This window comes from Boleophthalmus pectinirostris, unplaced genomic scaffold (genome assembly GCF_026225935.1).
Source record: "Boleophthalmus pectinirostris isolate CB_2022bp ecotype Guang Dong unplaced genomic scaffold, ASM2622593v1 HiC_scaffold_20, whole genome shotgun sequence".
Classification (NCBI taxonomy): domain Eukaryota; kingdom Metazoa; phylum Chordata; class Actinopteri; order Gobiiformes; family Gobiidae; genus Boleophthalmus; species Boleophthalmus pectinirostris.
This window is the reverse complement of record NW_026571153.1, coordinates 22,557,118-22,576,634: the sequence shown is the minus strand read 5'-3', so window position 1 is coordinate 22,576,634 and position 19,517 is coordinate 22,557,118. Positions and strand designations below refer to the sequence as shown.

The following is a 19,517-nucleotide window of genomic DNA, read 5'->3' as shown; positions in this document are numbered from 1 at the left end:
CTGAAATTCAGTGACATAACAGATAGAGAAAATGTGACAGATAGAAGAAAATGAACATCGCGTATCTATCTACTGGAATTGAAAGGTGTCTAAAATGGTATAATGATATCTTTGCAAGTACTGTATGTATTTCAAATTAAGCTTTTTTCAGTCAGTACAAACCTTATATACCCAGGAAACACTATTAAAAAGCTGAAAAAGTTGATTTAGCATAATATGTGTTCTTTAAGGAGCCTACATTACGCTACATTTATTCTTGTGAGCTTTAAGTCATGTTATAATGCTGTTACCTCATCAAAACATAGCTGGAGTTGTGTTTTGTTTCATTCACACATGTTTGAGTTTTCTTTTTTTATTAGTCTGTCTACATCTCCAAAGCTCAAAATGCTGTATTCCACCTTGTGATGTCATGAAGTGGTAGTTTTCAAGTTAAAGGCTACATTTTACCTGTAGTTCAGTAGATATTGGCAATTCCAGGGCTGAATTTATCCAAATGACTCTAACGGAGACTTAGTGAAGATTAAAAACACAGTGGAGCACTTCCTTTATTAAAACACCACGTTCCACCTTGTGACATCACAAGGTGGAATGGAGTGTTTTCAGTTTGAGAGAAAAAATCTGCCTAAATAAACAGCGTTTGTGTATTAAACTTGTGTGAAGAAATAATAATAAATAATATGGGCTCTAATAAAATGCCATACATTTTGATAATTTTTTTCATTCAAGCACTTTGACGATTCACTCCCGAGTCCCAGAAATGAAGGAATACAAATTTGGAAACGTGCCATGTTTCTGAAATAGTAATTCTACACGTCTCTGTGGTAAAAATAGGTCAGGTAACAAATCGCAGTCTGCTCAAAATAACAGGCTCCAACCCAGACAGAGGCAGGGATTCCCCCAGTGTGTCTCCTCTGCCAAAATCAGGCATTTAGCTCTTAAGTAGGGCACACTATATTCAGTCTTGATTGATGGAAAAGGTCACAAGCTGGATTCAAGCCCAAAACAGTTCCAGAGCCAAGATAAGATAGGGATTTCAAGACATTTTGGGTTTTATTTTTAATTAATTTCTTTTGCTATTTTTGGTTTTAAAAAGAATGTGCTGGTTATTTGGCAGAAAGTCTTGACAGATATTCTGTTCAGGGGCAACTGTAGCTCAGTTGTTAAAGCATTTCTCTACTGATCTGAAGGTTGGTGGTTTAAATCCTGCTCTCTGTATAAACATCATTGGTTGAGTGGTCAAATCCACTGACACACAGGTTGCTGGTGTGATTCCAGCTTCACAGATGAATGCTTTCACTTAACCCACCTCACCCCCCGTGTCTGCGTACACTAGTATATGAGTGTGTGTGTGAATGGGTGAGTAGTTCCTTGTTGTACAGCACTTTGAATGCCTTGAAGGTGGAAAAGAGCTATATAGAAATGTGACCAAGGTGACCATTCTTGAATGCATACAAGGTTTTGGATGTTAAAGGTGCATTATATAATTTTTTGGTGGAGGGTTGACCAACTGCTTGTCTCCATAGAGAGGTTTTTGGTTTGCCTGGAAAGTTTTACAGGGTGGGATTATACAGTCCCTGACAAAAGTCTTGTCGCTTATCCATTTTGTAGAAACAAAAGCTTATAACCTGACTTTAAATTAATCGATTGGTTTTAGAAATGTCTCATATGAAAGCTAAAACCCTCAATATACTAAAATAAATTTGCTTCACTGAAGAAAGAAAACCAAAGAATCTTGATGAACTCTGGGAGGCATGTAAGACGCTTTCTTTGCTATTCCTGATGACTTCATCAACAAATTGTATGAATCATTGTTGAACCACATGGATGCAGTCCTTCAAGATCATGGAAGTCATACAAGATACTAAATATAGATCTCACAGTACCACTACTTCATTCACTGACGTTATGCAACATATTTTTGTATTTGAAGTAAATTATTAGTTAAATTTTCTGTAGGCGACAAAACTTTTGTCTTGCCAAAATCTGACCTTTCTGTGTTCATTAAATGATCAATCTTTCTTCAGTGAAGCAAATTTATTTTAGTATATTGAGCATAATTTAGGAGGGTTTTAGCTTTCATATGAGACATTTCTAAAACCAATCGATTAATTTAAAGTCAGGTTATAAGCTTTTGTTTCTACAAAATGGATAAGAGACAAGACTTTTGTCAGGGACTGTACTTTATACTACTATCTATTTTGCAGTGATTCAGATACAGGAGTGTTGCAAAATCACATTGAGTGGGGTTGCCTCTCCATAGATCTGACCTGCAGCTTGTCCTACAGTGGCATTGCATGTTTGTCCCCATGGAAATAGATACATTTAATGCCATACTGTGAAATTTCCAGGCAATGCAATAATGGACTAGCTGGTGACAGACCGTATTCCAGAAAAGTTACACAGTGCAGCTTTAAAATTAGATCCCTGTAGCTACATCAGTGTAGCCAGGCTGGCACCACCTAGTGCCTCGACTCAGTTTAATTTCTCTCCAGCAACTAGGTCAGGAATCAGAATACACTAGATGATTGGCAAGCTGTGAAGCCATGACTGGGTTCATTTTGTGGTACAGCACAACAGTAAACAAAGCGGTCAAGATCGATGTAGATGAAGCCATACATTCTGTGTTGGCAACGATTCCTGAGATTGAGGATTTAAAGCCCGAACAAAGAGGATGTTTGGTAAATTTTATCAAGGGGAAAGACATTATTGCATTACATACATCATGACCAAATAGCAGTGATTGGTCACTGTAACCGACTACCGTCAAGAGAAGGAATCCTAATGCTGCGAGGTCAGACCTGATGAATCAGGCTAACATCAGTGAGCTGTGCTGAAGAAATGGTATAAGAAATAGATCACAATATTCTGAGATAGATGGTCAAATTTTCAGTATATTCTACGTTTATTGCTTATTGATACTTTGCAGTGAAGTCACGCCGCACATTAGCAAACATGGACAAAAAATGTTTTAAGTTTTAACTCAAGAAAAAATATAAAATGGAGAGAGATTTGTTTAAATGCACAAATCAGCTCACTTGTTGTAGTTCTAACCAAGTCAGCTTTTTCTGGTCAGACTGTGTTAAAATTAAGCTCAAATGTAAGTCTGTGTTTAAATAAAGCTCAAATTTAAGAGGTTCTAACAGAGTAGTGTTGTCAGTTTCAGCTTCACACCCCCAGAGATTGTTGATGACATCAGCTGCACAGTATCAATAGTGTGCTTCTTTACAAATGCAACAGACATTTCATTGTAACTCATAAAATTGTGTAACCGTCCATATTGGTTATAGAGTTTTAAAAGGTGGGGGCACACAGACCCTTATGTCCCACTGGTCGCTCCACTCCTGCTCTGACTCATTGGAGATGCAGTGTTGTTTTTTTTTTTTTTTTACACAGGGCTGAATTCACTGAACCACACTGGAGCTTGGAGAGGCCCAGAGAGCAGGAAGTTGGGTTCTGTCAGTGCGCCCGCTCCAGATAAATGGAGCGGGGGACTGGCTTTGTGAGAGGAGGTTGTGGTATTATAATTGGATATGATCAGGAAAAGGTTCACCAAGATGTATGTAGTTGTTGTCAGATGCCCTACTTCTTTGTTTCCCCAGGCAAGAGAACATTTGGTACAACCTGAGAAATAATTTAATGGTAGTGAATTTTACTGATCTAGTATATTCACTCCATAAATATCAATACCTATCCTGCTTGTGGCATATAGCACCGCTGGGTTTTGCCCTGGCCCCAGGGTAGTATTCCTTAAAGGGGAAGCTGGGGGTTGCGCAGGTGAGTGCCAGTTTCCTATAAGTGCCAGAGTGTTAGCTGGGCCCACACTGCTTGCTTGTTTGTGGCAACTGAGCCAACTTAGGTAAATATTATTATTATGCATTGAGTTTTTAATGCATTTTGTATGGCAGGGCTGTGTGATTTTAAAGAGGACTTGAGTAAGTGCTGGGATGAGTGGGCATGGGAAAGTCGACACCACAGGTAGCTTTTTAATGGCTTTTTAATGGTTTTACATTTGCTTAAAGTTTGTCTGAATACTTTGTAACTGTGTATTTTTGTTTTTATTACAGTGTTCATTTGTACTGCTGCCTGCTGTTCTTTATAAATTGTTTTTTGTCAGTGGATGAAATCTCCTCTGGAAGTGCTTCTGCTGAATATCTTTACCTTTATAAAAAAAAATCTTTTGTATCCTTGGGTCACTTTCTGAGCTACATCTATTTTATGTTTAATGTTTTAACATAATTTGAATGAAGTCATTTGTGGTGTAAACTGCTGTACTTGTCGTGTATCTTGTGGGGTGGTGTGCAGTTCAGCGGCCTGGCTCGGCTTAAGGTGATTTTGGTTTCATTCATTGTCTATAACAAATAATATTAGTAAAATAATGAAAAAAGTATAAAGGGCACCCATCCTCACGCCTTCTGTGAAAATAAATAACATTAACGTTATGCTCGTGTCGGTTTTATGCTCAGCTACAGTACCACTTTGCATACTTAAAGAGCCTGTGCTTTCTTTTTATCTAAATTAATAATTAGGACTTTGTGAATATTCAGAATGCTATAAATGCACGAGAAAAATGATGAATACAGAATATTGTCCATGTTCAAATACTCATTTTCAAGACAGTAAAAATCAAGCATGGCATCGTTAAAGAACATATATGGTGTTTGTATCTGCTATATAGTTATAATTTATGACACCCGTGGATCATTATGTTATAATTTGCACATTTTATATCACATTATATATCTAATAAAAGAACCATATCCGCTGACTTGTGCTTCAGAAAACTATGGTGCCCAATGGGAGCCTAGTGATGTTTTTATTTGTACCAAAATGACAAGATGCTGCAGAATTCTACGCGTATTATCGATTAAGAAAATAAAATTGAAGAACAAAGTAAGCGTAGTGGGCAGTGGATTTATACTGGTGGCAATGAATAGGGGGATTAACATGTACGAGTCACTTCAAACACAACTTCAAGAGGGTAAATGAGAAGGGGACACAACTAAAACATGGCTAGAAGCTCTGAAAAGTCAATTTTATAAAATAAGTCTGCTAAAAATGTACTAGCCTGTATTTGTATAAGAATGAATGTATGGATGAGTGTATATTTAACAACATACCGATATTGTGGTTATGTAACCTGTGTGTATCATCTACACACCACCATAGAAAACACATGTTTGAAGGCTTTAGATTCTTTGGAAGGCGGCCATCTTAAGTGGATTACACCTCAGAATATTCCAGCCTCCAGTTTCTCTGAATAAACCAGTCTGACTAACAGCTTTTATTACTTCAGTGACCAAAAGTGCATGAGAGCAAAAATGGTGACAACAGCAAACTGAACTCTGTGGACAAAATGTTTCCACCATTTCTTTCTCTCTACTCTTCTGAACGAAAGGTAAAAGGAGCTCTTAACTTGACAACTACCACTACATGACATCACAAGGTGGAACAGAGCATTTTGAACTCTGGAGATATAGACAGACTGATAAAAACGTGTGAATGAAACTAAACACAACTCCAGGTATATTTTTTGAGGTATATATATATATATATATATATATATATATATATATATATATATATATATATATATATATATATATAGATAGATAGATAGATAGATAGATAATATTATAAGATGGCTAAAATTTCACAAGAGTAGATTTTGTGTAATATAGGACTTTAAATATGCATTTCAGATTTTAAGTGTGGGTAGGACTCGCACATAACAAAATGCACAAAAGGTTTCATCTTTAACAAACTCCATTGTTTAAGATGCAATAGCTTTTTTAAAAAAATTCCAACTGCAGTATTAGTTTGTACTGTATTATTACTTTAGCAGGTACTAACTACTGCTTCATGACATCACAAGGTGTAACAGAGCATTTTGAGATGTAGACAGACTAATAATAAAAGATTACTCATACAAAACACAACTCCAGGTAAGGTACCAACATTGTAACATGGCTCAAAACTCACAAGAGTCAATTCTGCAAAAAATGGTGACAACAGCAAACTAAACTCTGTGGACAAAATGTTTCCACCATTTCTTTCTCTCCCCCTCTCTCCTCCTCCCCCTCCTTCTCCCTCTTTAAGCTTTTCATCTTTGGGAGCAGGTCCGTACTCCGGCTAAGTGCACTTTATTTGATGAGCTAGCCGGGAGAGTCGACCCAAGATTTTTTACACAGCTCCGCTATGAATCAACAAATCCATCACGGCGCAGTCAATCAGTCACTGCTCCACGGAGTCCACAGATGTGAGACTTGCAGCGTAAGCTTTAGCTCTGCACACAAAAATGCACTGGGAGTTATGGTCCTCAGCTCTCTTTCAGGTACAAAAAACATGTGGGTGTGTGTTTTTTTAACGATAAATGCTGTTCCACCTTGTCATGTCATGTGGTAATACAGGAAGTGCTTCAATAACATCACAATGCACTTTTAATTTCAACTGCAAATATTACCTTGTATTGTATTATTACTTTAGCAGAGGCCATGCTAACTATACAGAAAATGAAACTGCATTATCACAAAATCCTCAACTGCACATCTCCTTGCATTGCACCCTGTGAACCTGTTTTACGGTCAGTGAAAAAAAAAAAGAAAGTCGTAAAACCTGATGATCCACTGACTCCTGATACACCTCCTAAGGGCAACTTTTACATTTTTTCCCTTTCTTTTTTTTTTTTTTTTTTTTACAAGGGGACATTCAAGACCGTTGGCGAGCAGCGGAAGACATGGGAGAGAAACTGTCATGGCTCATTGTCATGCCTAATCCCCGGGTCATCGACACTGTCACCATGCCAACACCTGCCATCTCCATGGAAACCCTCTTCACAGCATCGGCAGGTTTGAGAAAAGCCCCTAACAGCCAGGTGTGTATAGATGTGTGTCTGTGTGTGTGTGTGACCACCTGTCTTGTATTCAGCAGTGCCCTTTTAAAAACACACACTTGCACCATTGATCTAGACTCATAAAAGAAGATCGACCAAAGCTGGTTATATTAGGAGCCCTATATAAATGTACAGTCTCCAAGGACAGGACAAACTATAGAGAAGGATCTAACTTTTAAGACATTGGCAAACACGCAGCTGCTCTGAAGACATGAATACTGTCTTCTTTCAGTCAGTAGCAGTTTTTTCCTCTGTATTCAGGTCAATACAAAAACCGATCCATTGGTCTCAGTGCATTTCACATAAAACTTGAACAAGAGAGCGTTGCATTTTTTAGAAGAATTGTCAATTCAACCTTGTATTTCAAAACAGAATTGATTAAAAGTCCATAATTTAATGTTTTTGTGTTATAATCCAATTGATACTTTGTAGTATCACCACTTCTCAGTTACCTAGAGACACAAAGCACACATTAGAAAACACAGTCAAAAAAGCTTTTAGAATCTCAGGTTTGTAATTTTATGTGTAATCGACATGTTTAACAGCACAAATCAGCTCAAGTCAGTTCAGTCTGTGTTAAAGGGACAGGCCGTAATTTTGGACATAGGACCTCATTTCCTAGAGGGTTGGAGACTTGTGGAGACACTTTTTAAATATTCCATCCAGTCCTTGTATATGCAGGGGTCACTGGTACTAGGCTAGTGCATGTCAATGGCCATAGTTAGCCTGACACTAAAAACAGTCTTACCCACTCCACAAAACACCCGAAGCAAAACTATTATTACGCCACACTGTCGATGTAAATGTCTGTGTTGATGGAATAACTCTGCATTGCATTTGAAGGATTTATGTTTGAGCAGCAGCAGCAAGTTGTATTTCCTGATAGAAAGCTCGGCAGTGGCGGACTGATATCACCTAGCACCTATTTTACCAGCAAACTAAAATGCTGCTGAGAAAATAGTCCCTCAACATGCGACGATTCCTGTGATGCAAGGTTAGTTTTATTTCCAACATTATTCTATCGACACAGACATTTACATCGACAGTCTGGTGTAATAATAGTTTTGCTTCGGGTGTTTTGTGGAGTGGATAAGACTGTTTTAAGTAGCAGGCTAACTATGGCCATTGACATGCACTAGCCTAGCACCAGTGACCTCTGCAAATACAAGGACTGGACGGAATATTTAAAAAAGTGTCTCCACACGTCTCCAACACTGTGGCTCACTAGGAAATGAGGTCCTATGTCCAAAATTCTGAACTGTCCCTTTAAAATAAAGCTCAGAATAAAGTTTGACAGAGTAGTGACAACAGTTAGTATCACACCCCCAGGGAATTTTGATGACAGCAACCGCAAAGTATCAACGGTAAACCAACAGAATTGACTACTACTGACTACCACTTATTTCTCAAGTTGTACCAAATGTTCTCTTGCCTGGGGAAATAAAGAGGTAGGGCATCTGAGATAAACTACCAAAGCGATGTGACTGTATTTTTATGTGTGAGAGACTTGTTAACAGCACAGATCATTCACCTTCCAGCTAAGTCGGTCATTTATTTCAGATTGTGTTAAAAAACAAAGCTCAAGACTAAAGCCTAACTTGAATAACAAAGCTTCAGACAGAGCAGAGCCTACAGTTAGCATCACACCCCCAGAGAATGCTGACGACATCAGCTGCAAACGATCAATACGTGGCAATTATGATATGCAAAACCCATCCGGAATTACTCATGATTGCATTTCAACAACCATTCTTTCAAAGCTATTCTTTTAACTTCTAAGGGACCCCATTCTCCCCCTCCTCTCATTTCTCCTTCTCTATCTCCTCCCCTCCACTGTGATGGAGCCTCATCACAGTTTGACGCTGCTCATTTAGACTAGTAGTAAGTGCAGATGCAATCGAAGCCCGTTATTCTGTGGTGATGGCTCGTTGACAGCTGCTGAGATTGTTGATGCTACTTTTTGTTTGTTTGCAGACAGCTTTAGGATAGTCGATAGTTGCGTTTTCCTTCTGCCAATAGAATATCTGTTGTCAAAGTACAGGTAAGTAATAAATAACTCACCTTTATGTGACAGATAACCCTATGACTTGTCAATCATCATATCATTTTTGACTGTTTTCCTTACGACCTCTTGTATATAACGGAGATATTTTTTTCATTTATTTTTGACTTATACATTTATATAATTATGCCTTATTTAACACCTGTCTCTTGCTGTCTTTTTGCTATTTATTTTTATTTAATTAATTAATTAATCATTGCATTTATATAGTGCCTTTCAAGATACCCAAAGTGCTTTATAGTTCATTATTCATTCACTCAACACTCAGTGGTGGTAGGCTACTACTGTAGCCACAGCTGCCCTGGAGCAGACTGACAGAAGCAATCCTGCCAATCTGCGCCACCAGTCCCTCCGACCACTACCATCACTCACGCACACACCACTTTCATACTAGGCAATGTGGGTGAAGTGTCTTGCTTAAGGACACAATGACATTTTTTGTGACTGGCGCCCCATTGTGGCACCTGATTTTCCCAGTGGTCTCCCATCCAAGTACTAACCAGGCCTGGCCTTGCTTAGCTTCTGAGATCTGATAGGATCAGGATTTGACAAGCCGGTATGGCCACACATTTAGAATTTATTATTACCATTTATATTTTTTTTTACTGTTTTTTATTATAAAATATTGTGATGTGTGAGCTACTGTGTTCCCTTTTGGATCAATAAAGTTTGTCTAAGTCTAAGTCTAAGTCTCTAACTACTGCTAAACATTAATTGTCAGCAGTACAGTAGTGTTTGGTGCATTTAGCTCTTTTCCTGACCAGCCAGTTCCTTCTACATTCTGTTCGAATCCAGAAGGGATCAGAACTGGACCGCAGAGGGTGAAAATGATCTGTCCAAATTTTACATAATCCAGCTACAGCCACTAATTTGTAGCATGTGTCTGTCAAATCTCTCTCTCTCCAAAACTCTTGTAACATTCAGAAGAAATGAATCACTTCTTTCATATGCGATAAGAAATAATTTGGTGCGTCGATAGTTGATTCTGTAAAAATCCATGCAGTTTCAGTCCTTCATCAGGATGTAACGATATCCAAATCTCTCAGCACGATATTTTCACGATATGCCTCTCAAATTATATTTTTTTGTGTTATTTTGTGGAGACTAACAAAACCATGAATATGCTCCTTTTTCCTTTTAAAATGCCTTAACAAGAGTTACCCCAAATAACTCAAATTAAAAGTACTTATAACAGTTATTTATTCATGTAGTCGGCACTGAAACTGAGCAAAGGATCATGGTCTTTTTTTAGCTATTGCTGCACCATAGCTATACATTTAAGCGAAGAAACATTTCTTTCTTACTTAACTATTTTTCTCATTTTATGTATAAGCAGCCACGTTTGTTTTTCAGAGCATGCTTCTCTCTGATTGGTTAATCCACCTATCAATCACGCCACCTGGAATCTGGAAGACAGGATACTCCTCCAGATTCACTCGTCTTTGTGAGGTTTTGTCAAAGCGTGCAGTTCTGCCTGCTCAGGTAATGTACTACAATGGAAATAAAAATAGATGTTGGTAAAGTTTTAGAAATACTTTTAGTATTACAATGGCTCTGTGTGAAGAGTCACTGACAGCTGCTGAGACCCTGAAACAGTCTCTCAGAGTGGGGGATGCTCCTGATTGACAATGAGGCTGTAATTACACACTGGGATCACTCATGACAAAATGTGTTTAAAACTGCAAAACTGTTTCAATCCATTTTGTATTATCTTACAACTACTATCCAAAACTACACCAGTCATTTTGCACTGACGCTTGTTTTACCACTGAGGACTTTGGAAGAAGGTACTATGTTCAATGGTCATATTGATACTTTGCAGCTGGGGTCATCAACATTCCCTGGGGGTGTGATGCTAACTGTAGGTACTGCTCTGTCTGTCATATTCAACTTTGATCTGAGCTTTATTTGAACACAATCCGACCCAAAAGAGCTGAGATCATTTGTACTGTTAAATAGTCTGTCAGACATACATTTACAATCACATGGTGGTCTGTGGTGGAGGGTTCAGAAGTTACCATGGAGACACAATGCACACATTACCAAGATAATACAAGATAATACAAAATTAATTTAAGCAGCACGTTTTCAGGGTCATATGAGTGTTCAGGGTCCTGTTGAAGTGTTTGATTTTCAACAAAAAGGTGAGAGTGGCAAACTGAAAAAAGCGTTGTCTATGTGTGAGAGACTTGTTTAACAGCACAAATCAGCTCACTTGTTGTAGTTCCAGCTAAGTCAATTCTTTATGGTCAGATTGTGTAAAAAAAAAAAACAGAAAAAAAAAACAGATTATAGCCTCCAGTAAGCACCACACCCCAGGGAGTGTTGACGACATCTGCTGCCTGTTATGGCTTATACATAAATTGCAATATTCTTTTATTAATCATAAAAGTCCTTGGTTCAGAGCTGAATCAACTGAGACCAGACTTGTATAATTATGCAGTACATGGTAATAATGAGAAACAGTAACTAGATGGATAATGAACAAATGCCAGTGAATAGAGTGTTAATGCTGCAGTCTTTAGTCATTTAATCGACTGACTGGACATCATTTTTATCTCTTTTATCTCAAAATGTAATTTTTTTTTTTGGTATTTAAGGCAGATTAAAATCATGACTCACACGTTGAATCTTTCTTTATATTAATACCATAGACTGTATGTATGAATGGACATAGCAAACCCATGAGCCGCCGTTCCAATTAGGAAGCGAGCATGGGTGCGCTTCCAGCTCCAATTCACTTTGTATTGAATAAATGTCACCATCTCTCTGTAACTGCTACTGTCAGACTCCTCATTTTGGTTTTAAAATGTTCATCTTAACCCGCCCTAAATAATGTTTTTATTTCGCTATTTTGTCCGTTAATAAATTCCTATTCCTAATAAGGATGGGCATGATTAGTTGATTAATCGATAATTGATCATTAAGAATCTCATAGATTACTTTCATTTTCATCGACAAACCAAATGCAGGTTGCTGTGCGTAGCGTGACCAAACAGGGGTCCGTACATGTGTCTCTCTGCACCCAGAAGGAGCGAGTAAACACAAACAGTCAGTCAGTCTGCAACGTACCGAAGCACAAATGCGTATTTAACGATGCCTTGTAAAAAAATTCCACGCTTTCCATTTCGGAAGGGACAAGTGTGAGGCCATGTGCAGAGTGTACAAAGCAGCACATTTGTTTCAGTGTCCAGTGGGAAAAAGCTCACCAGGACACCGAAAACATGAAAAAACTTTGCCAGGTGAGAGTAGCGCAATGTCGATGACGAGTCCCCACCTCCCACCCCCCGTACGGTGTCCTGGTTTTGACAAACGCAAATATGGTCACACTAACCTGTATTCCACTGACTCGTGTCCTTCAGTCCGACAGAAGTTGACCGCATCAGAGCTGGTTTTTTTTTCCTTCGCTTAGTTTATGCAAATTAGCCATGCAGTTTAAGTTTCGTTTCTGTGAAAGTTGCGCAAAGCTTATAATCTCAAATGGGCTGATGTGGCTCTAGAGTGGTTACGGTTTATATGTCGTAAAGTTGAATTTATTTATGCAGATTGATAGTGCAGATAGTAATAATAATGCTGATAAATTTTAATATAAAACGTTAATGATTAATCGATAATCAATCGTTAATTCTCCCGACGATCCATAAGGAAAATTTAATCGAATGCCCATCCCTAATTCCTAATATTGAACTTGGCTCCAAATTCTCTCCTATAACTGCTAGCCTCTCGAGCTTCATTTGACTGAAGTTGAACGCCATGGGTTACGTCACATTCCCTTAGTCCACTTCTTTGTACAGTTTATGATTAATATATTGTTTCCTAGTACCTTTTTTCTGCATAAATATGTGTATTTATGAGCTCCCCCTGCAGGTGTAGTCTTGTGAGTGCAGTTTGTGTCAGATACACAGAGATACGTAATAGTTTTGAAAGCTTTTCCCACTCCCCCAAGAATTTAGTTAGTCGACTACAGTGTTATTGCGTACATATATCCACATTCCAGTCGCATAACCCACTGACATTGTTTCTGTCCTCACTGATAAATCTAGGTCTCTCGCTTGTTAAAAAATAAACAACAATCCTCTAGAGATCGCCCTGGCAACCTAGAACTGTCATAATTGTTGATCCAAACCCTGATCAAAGAAACCACGGCATTCCCTTTTGGAAATGCTGTGGCCGGGGCAACCAGAGGGCTAGCCATCTGCATCTGACAAGAATAAAGGTGCTCGGGGGTCGTCGGTACGTATTGAAGGACCGTAATATGGCATTAAAGATTAAACCAGCCAGATGGGGAGCCTTCACTGTGGAGTGTGCGGGGTTTGAGAAAGGTTGTAAAGATCCAGACATCAACAGATTCTATTTCATGTCAGGAAGAGTGCCGCAGGTGAAAATGTTGGAGGTGGGTGGTTTTTTGGAGAGGTCTTTAGAAGCAGCAGGGAACAGCCAACAACAAGTGCATTCTGGGACAGCATATACTTCTTCAAACTAGGGTAGTCAAAAGTATAGGGAAATCAAATACTAAACAACAGGGGCGTAAAAAAATATAATAACAAAATATTGTGATATCGTATCTCTCTCAGTCTCACAATAATATCGTGGGCCATCTTCTTTTCTCCATGAAGATGTTATTGCTTTATCTGGAATGAAACACAGTATGGTATTAGACTAAGTTACAGGTCAGATGTGTGGAAAGGCGACCCTGCTCAGTCAGAATACCTGTTCTTCTAGTTATTTTTGAGCTATAAAACCACCTATAATTGAAAATGTAATGTAGATCTGTTTAATGTCCCACTGTGGAACATTCCAGGCAGAGCAATGACATATTCATAGAAAAAAGTTACACTGTGCACCTTTAAATTAATTGTTATGTAGCAGCAACAGCTAAAAATCAAACAGAACTACATAGAGTTTTTTTTTAAATCATTATGGTATTACAATCGGTATTGAGTATCGTTACTGAAATTGAGCTTGAAATTTTAGTATTATGACAAAATCCGTGTATCATTCGTTTTCAATGTAAAACAAAAAATAAGAAAATGAAAAAACAAGTGTTTTCTTCATTGTCTCCAAAACCAAAATGAAGACAAACGGATAATGATTCATTTTTTTCACTTTTCGATTTTGTGTTTAAATGAATAATGGAAAAAAGGATAATGACCATTTCCCGTTTTCATGACTTAAACTGTGATGATGGACTTCTGCACTGCATACAGACTGAACCAGGACTGAATCAGGACTAAAACAGGACTAAACCGTTTTCAGTCCTGATCTGGTCCCAGTCTCAGTCCTAGTCTCAGTCCTAGTCTCAGTCCTAGTCCTGTTCCCGGGCTCAGTCCTGGTGTCAGTTCTGGTCTGGTCCCGGTCTAAGTCCTGGTCTCAGTCCCGGTCTGGTTCCAGTCTGGTCCCTGGTTTAGTCCTGGTTTAGTCCTGGTTTATCCCTGGTTCAGTCCTGTTTAGTCCTGGTTCAGTCCGTATGCGACACAAAAGTCTGGCATCACAGTTTAAATCACGGAAACGGGATTTTTTCATTATTCATTTAAACACAAAATCGAAAACTGAAAAAAAAAAAACCAACAACGAATCTTTATCTGTTTTTTCATTTTAGTTTTGTAGATAAATAATGAAGAAAGCTGTTTTTTTTTTTGTTTTCTAATTTTTTGGTTTTATATTGAAAAACGAATGAACGAATGATACACAGATTTGACAACACTACTTGATAATGAAGACATCGTTTTTGCTATTTTTTGGGTTCATTGCAGACAGCCTTAGAATAGTGAAGTTTAATTCCCAGTTTTCCATAAAAATTCCTACTGAAATTGTTCGCGGTAAAGTATGCTTAGAACAAATATTTACTACAACTACACAACTACTTCAGGTGCTCAGTTCGGGTAAACTCCAGGTGGAAATGCTGCAAACCTGATTCACCATTTTATGTTGGGAAAATGGCCTCAGGTAAAGGTGTTTTTTGTGGGTGAGTTTTTGCAAAAGAGGAAACCAGAACTATTCCCAAATTCATGCACTGGTTGTGTGTGCTGATCGGCTGAGTGTGGAGAGTTTGGAGGGGGTCAGGCAGGGTTAAGGTGGTGAAATTACAGAGGGAACAGAGGGCGCCGGGGCTGATGGGAAAGAATCAAATCACTACAGCTGTGTACAGACAACACAAAAGCACAAAGTCAGTTCTATTCAACTTAACAATGGACCGTTCACTTCAACCAGCGTGTACATTAAAGCCACAACTTTTCAGGTGAAAGATCAGCCACCTGCTTGACTCCATGTTGTTTTTGTCCTGAAATGTTCTACAGTATGGCATTTAATAGGAGGGTTTCAGTCACGTGATCACGATGACATGCAAATTTCAGGTGGGGGGGGATTTAGAGCAAGTAGCAACGCAAAAGTACGAGCAGTTAGTTGACAAATATATTGGACGTGACCCCATTTTACTGAAAATGTGAGAATTTTCGACCGAAGTAAAAGATTTGCCGACAATCGAGGCAGTGGATATCACGGACTATCTAGTTCTCCAGACATCGTTCTACACCAGACAACAGATGAAGGTGTACAAAAGTTTGGAGGCATATAACTTTTTTGTCAGTGGATGGGTCCACAACCTCGGTGCAAAACGCCTAAATGATGATTATCGTTTGGTCTTCGCCGGGGTGAGTGTTTCTCCTATTTTATATGTATAGACTGTTATGGAAAAACTGCAGTGTATCGGCAGTAACCTATCTATTCAGACTATTTAATGTCAACAAATGTCGTTAGCCGTTAGTCGTTAATGATTCCTTTATGTTTAGGTAAACCACAAAAAACAATTTAGCTTTGTAACAAACCTTTGATGAAGTGGTCACTCCAGACATGAGCATTTGCGGATTCTGCTCCTCCCGACCGCAAACATAGGTTTGTAATCCACTTTTTACGGCTTTGTTCAGTCAGCTTTTCCCATTTCTGACCTTTGTGAACGACTATATTCGGTACTCTAAAAAAATTGCTTTTCCTTCTCTCGTTTAGAACAATTGGCACAGCCGTAAACTACACAACACATCGGCATTTTCCTCCACTCAGTTCACTTCCTGCCCTCCATCTGATTTTGCGTGCTGACAAACGTAGCCCTGTGACGTCATGTGAAACCCAGCTATTGAACTATCTCCATGGAGACAAGCAGGCCACCAGGCCAATTTACAGGTCAGAGCAGTGAAAAGTGGACCAGTTTTAGAGTTTTTTCAAGGCAACTCAAGCTTTTTACATCAAGAAACCACTCACCCATTCACACAAACATATACATATACACACTGGGGACAAGGTGGGTTAAGTGTCTTGCCCAAGGACAAAGCAACAGCATTCATCTGTTTCAGGATTTGAACCACCACCCTTTGGATCAAACGGACAAAACGCTGATGGGCCAAACCATACATGCATGTATCAGCAGGGAAACAGCTAGAAAAAGGTTAAAAGCACTAAAGTAGATTTCGGATAAGTCGTCTGCTTTAAAAAACATTGCTGACACAGATTACAGACCACCCAAAAGTATCAATTCACCACACAAATTGAGAAGAAACTACATTGCCCAAAAATGCCTCATTTCGCTTCAGGGCATGTTTTCTAAAGTGAAGAGTTGCACTTGTTACGACACAGTTTTTCATGCCTGCTGTAAGCTTGCATCACAACATACCCAGTCAGAAGAAAGGGTGATGGTTTCAGTTTCATTTGGTCTATGGTAACTTCACTATTTCCGATATGTGCTGCAACAGAGATTATTTCCCTTTGGTACTAAAGGCAGGCGGTACTTATCTAGCTGTACTTCTAAAAATATTCAGAAAATTTACAACATTCGGTACTTTTCATCACTTTAGTAAACAACTACTTACACTTCAGTAGAGGAACATGGACAAAATATATTCTATTTTTTTTAAGGCATGCAACATTTGATTAAAAAACCTGCAAAAACATAATACAAATAAAATTATATATACAAAATGATTCAGTTTGCAGAGAGTGTATTCATTCAGTAGAGTGTGTGAGTGTAGAGTGTGTTCATTCACTTTTTTGTAAGGATGTAACAATAACCAAAATCAAATAATCAATAACCAAAAGCTCCTTTGCTCAAATGTTTTTTAGTTGCAGCAGCTAAAAAAACAGAGGAAACTACATACACCATGATTCTTTGTTCCATTTCAGTGTAAACAGCCAGTATTAAGAAATGAATTAAAAAGTCCTATATTACAGAAAGTTTACTGTTTTAAGCCATGTTATAATATTGTCACCTCCTCAAAAACAGACCTGGAGTTGTGTTTTGTTTCATTCACACATGTTTGAGTAATCCTGCATTATTAGTCTGTCTACACCTCCAAAGCTCAAAATGCTCTGTTCCACCTTGTGATGTCATGAAGCAGTAGTTTTCAAGTTAAAAGCCACCATTTGCTAAGTAGAGATTGGCAATTCAGGGCTGAAATTATCCAGATGATTTTAATGAAGGTGTATGGAGTTTAAAAACACAATGGAGCACTTCCTGTATTACCACATGACATCAGAAGTATTTTCTGTTTGAGAGATGAACTCAGCCTAAATATGCAGGATTTGCGTGTTAAATGAATGAAACAAAACTCAACTCCAGGTATGTTTTTTGAGGAAACAACATTACAACATAGATCAGAAAATATCATAATATGGGCCCTTTAAAATTATAGACACAAAAATATATATACACAAATATATAAACACTACTCTTGTACAATAGTGAGCTTTGTTTGCTTGTTAGCCTGGCCTACACACAGCTCAGAGTGAAGCGATGCATGCAGGACAGCAGAGGACAAAACTCCAGTCTAGTGGAAGAAGATTAGTGTCCCCCCCGAGACCTGCGCTGGCCCCTGTTTTACCCATAATGCATTACTCCTCTCTGTGATCTCTCACCTCAATTTCAACCTCTCAAAACTGATCCGTTCCATTTGAATAATTCACAATCAATCTCTGGTTCCCCTCAGCCCTGTCTTCTCTTTGCATTAGTGTATTTTATAGTTTTATGCAGGTTAAAATTATCTTCAAAGATGTGTCAACTGTAAAGATGGCTGAAAAATTAAAGGTTCTATATTATGCAAAATGGACTCTTGTGAGCTTTAAGCCATGTTAGAATCTTGTTATCTCATCAAAAACATACCCAGAGACCAGGACTGAAATCATCCAAATGATTCTAGTGAAGGTGCACGAAATTTAAAAAGTGGAGCACTTCCTGTATGACCACATGACATCACAAGGTGGAACAGTGTTTTCAGTTTGAGAGAAGAACTCAGCCTAAATATGCAGGCTTTGTGTGTTAAACATGTGTGTTGTGTGTTAAACTCCAGGCATGTTTGTGATGAGGGAACAACATTTTAAAGGTCCAGTGAGGTTCATTTGGTCTTCCGATAATTTATGTTATTAGTTTTTTTTTTTTTTTCAGACCAAGAGTCACAGCAACATCATGTGACCACTCTCAGGAAAATCGCTAGTGAGCAGTCGAAAGGGTCAGGTATGAAAACAAACTCTTGGTCTGAAAAAAGAATCTAATAACATAACATTTTAAAGGTGCATTATGTAACATTTTGACTGTGGGTTCGTCACCTGCTTCTTTCTATGAATATGTCACTGACTGCTCTGCCTGAAATGTTCCACAGTGTGACATTAAACAGCTCTACCTAATATTTGTCCAATTACAGGTGGTTTTATAACTCAAACGTACCTAGGAAAACAGAGCGGGTCGCCTCTCCACAGATCTGACCTGTAACTTGGTCTGGTTTAGTCTACATGATGATAAAAAGGTTTAATTCCATACTATGACACATCTCAGACAAAGCAAAGCATCTCCATGGAGAAAAGCAGATGATGGGGCCTTTGCCAGAAAAATTACACAATGCACTTTTTACATATTAACAGCTTTAACCTTTAACAGCATAGCTAATTTTTGTGTAATTTTAGTCGTAAAAATGTGTTTGGAAAGCCTTGCCCTTGTTATTTCATTGTCATTCTAAACTGTGATGGAGATACTACAGCAATAAAAGCAGATTTCCGCCTTATTAGCTAGTTTCACATTGTTATTGGCTGTTCGGCGTGCACAGCTGGGGAACAATTTGGTTTCATTGTCAAGTAACTGCATCGCAATCAGATGGAAAAAAGAATTGAACGTAATATTCTTTTCGTTTTGCGGGGGATTATGTGTGTATTTTTAAAAATTGCGAGGTGACGGAAGAATCTGTGAAGATGACAACATGACTATCGAAAATGATGGTGAATTTTTATCAGACGATTTTCAAGTAAACAAACAAACTATATTTCTTCAACTAGAATTCGTGCCACTGGAACATTGCAATTGTAACTTTTATTTGCCCAGAGTGAAATAAGTTTCATATTATGTCTTTTTCTCTTCTATGTTATAATGTTGTTTCCTCATCACAAACACAGCTGAAGTTGTATTTCGTTTTTTTCACACATGTTTAATGCACAAATTCTGCATCTTTTCTCAAACAGAAAACACTCTGGTCCACCTTGTGATGCTTCTGGTACTGCTACAATATTGTGTTTTTAATACATCTTCACTAGAAT

At 38.2% G+C, this 19,517-nt stretch overlaps 1 protein-coding gene and 1 pseudogene across 2 annotated transcripts in view; both read right to left on the bottom strand.

Moving 5' to 3' along the window:
* LOC110157672 (NACHT and WD repeat domain-containing protein 2) overlaps window positions 1-19,517 on the bottom strand; it is a 71,566-nt gene that overhangs the window by 15,010 nt on the left and 37,039 nt on the right. The gene's annotated exons all lie outside the window — the stretch shown is intronic.
* LOC129409910 (5S ribosomal RNA) lies at window positions 9,404-9,521 on the bottom strand (annotated as a pseudogene).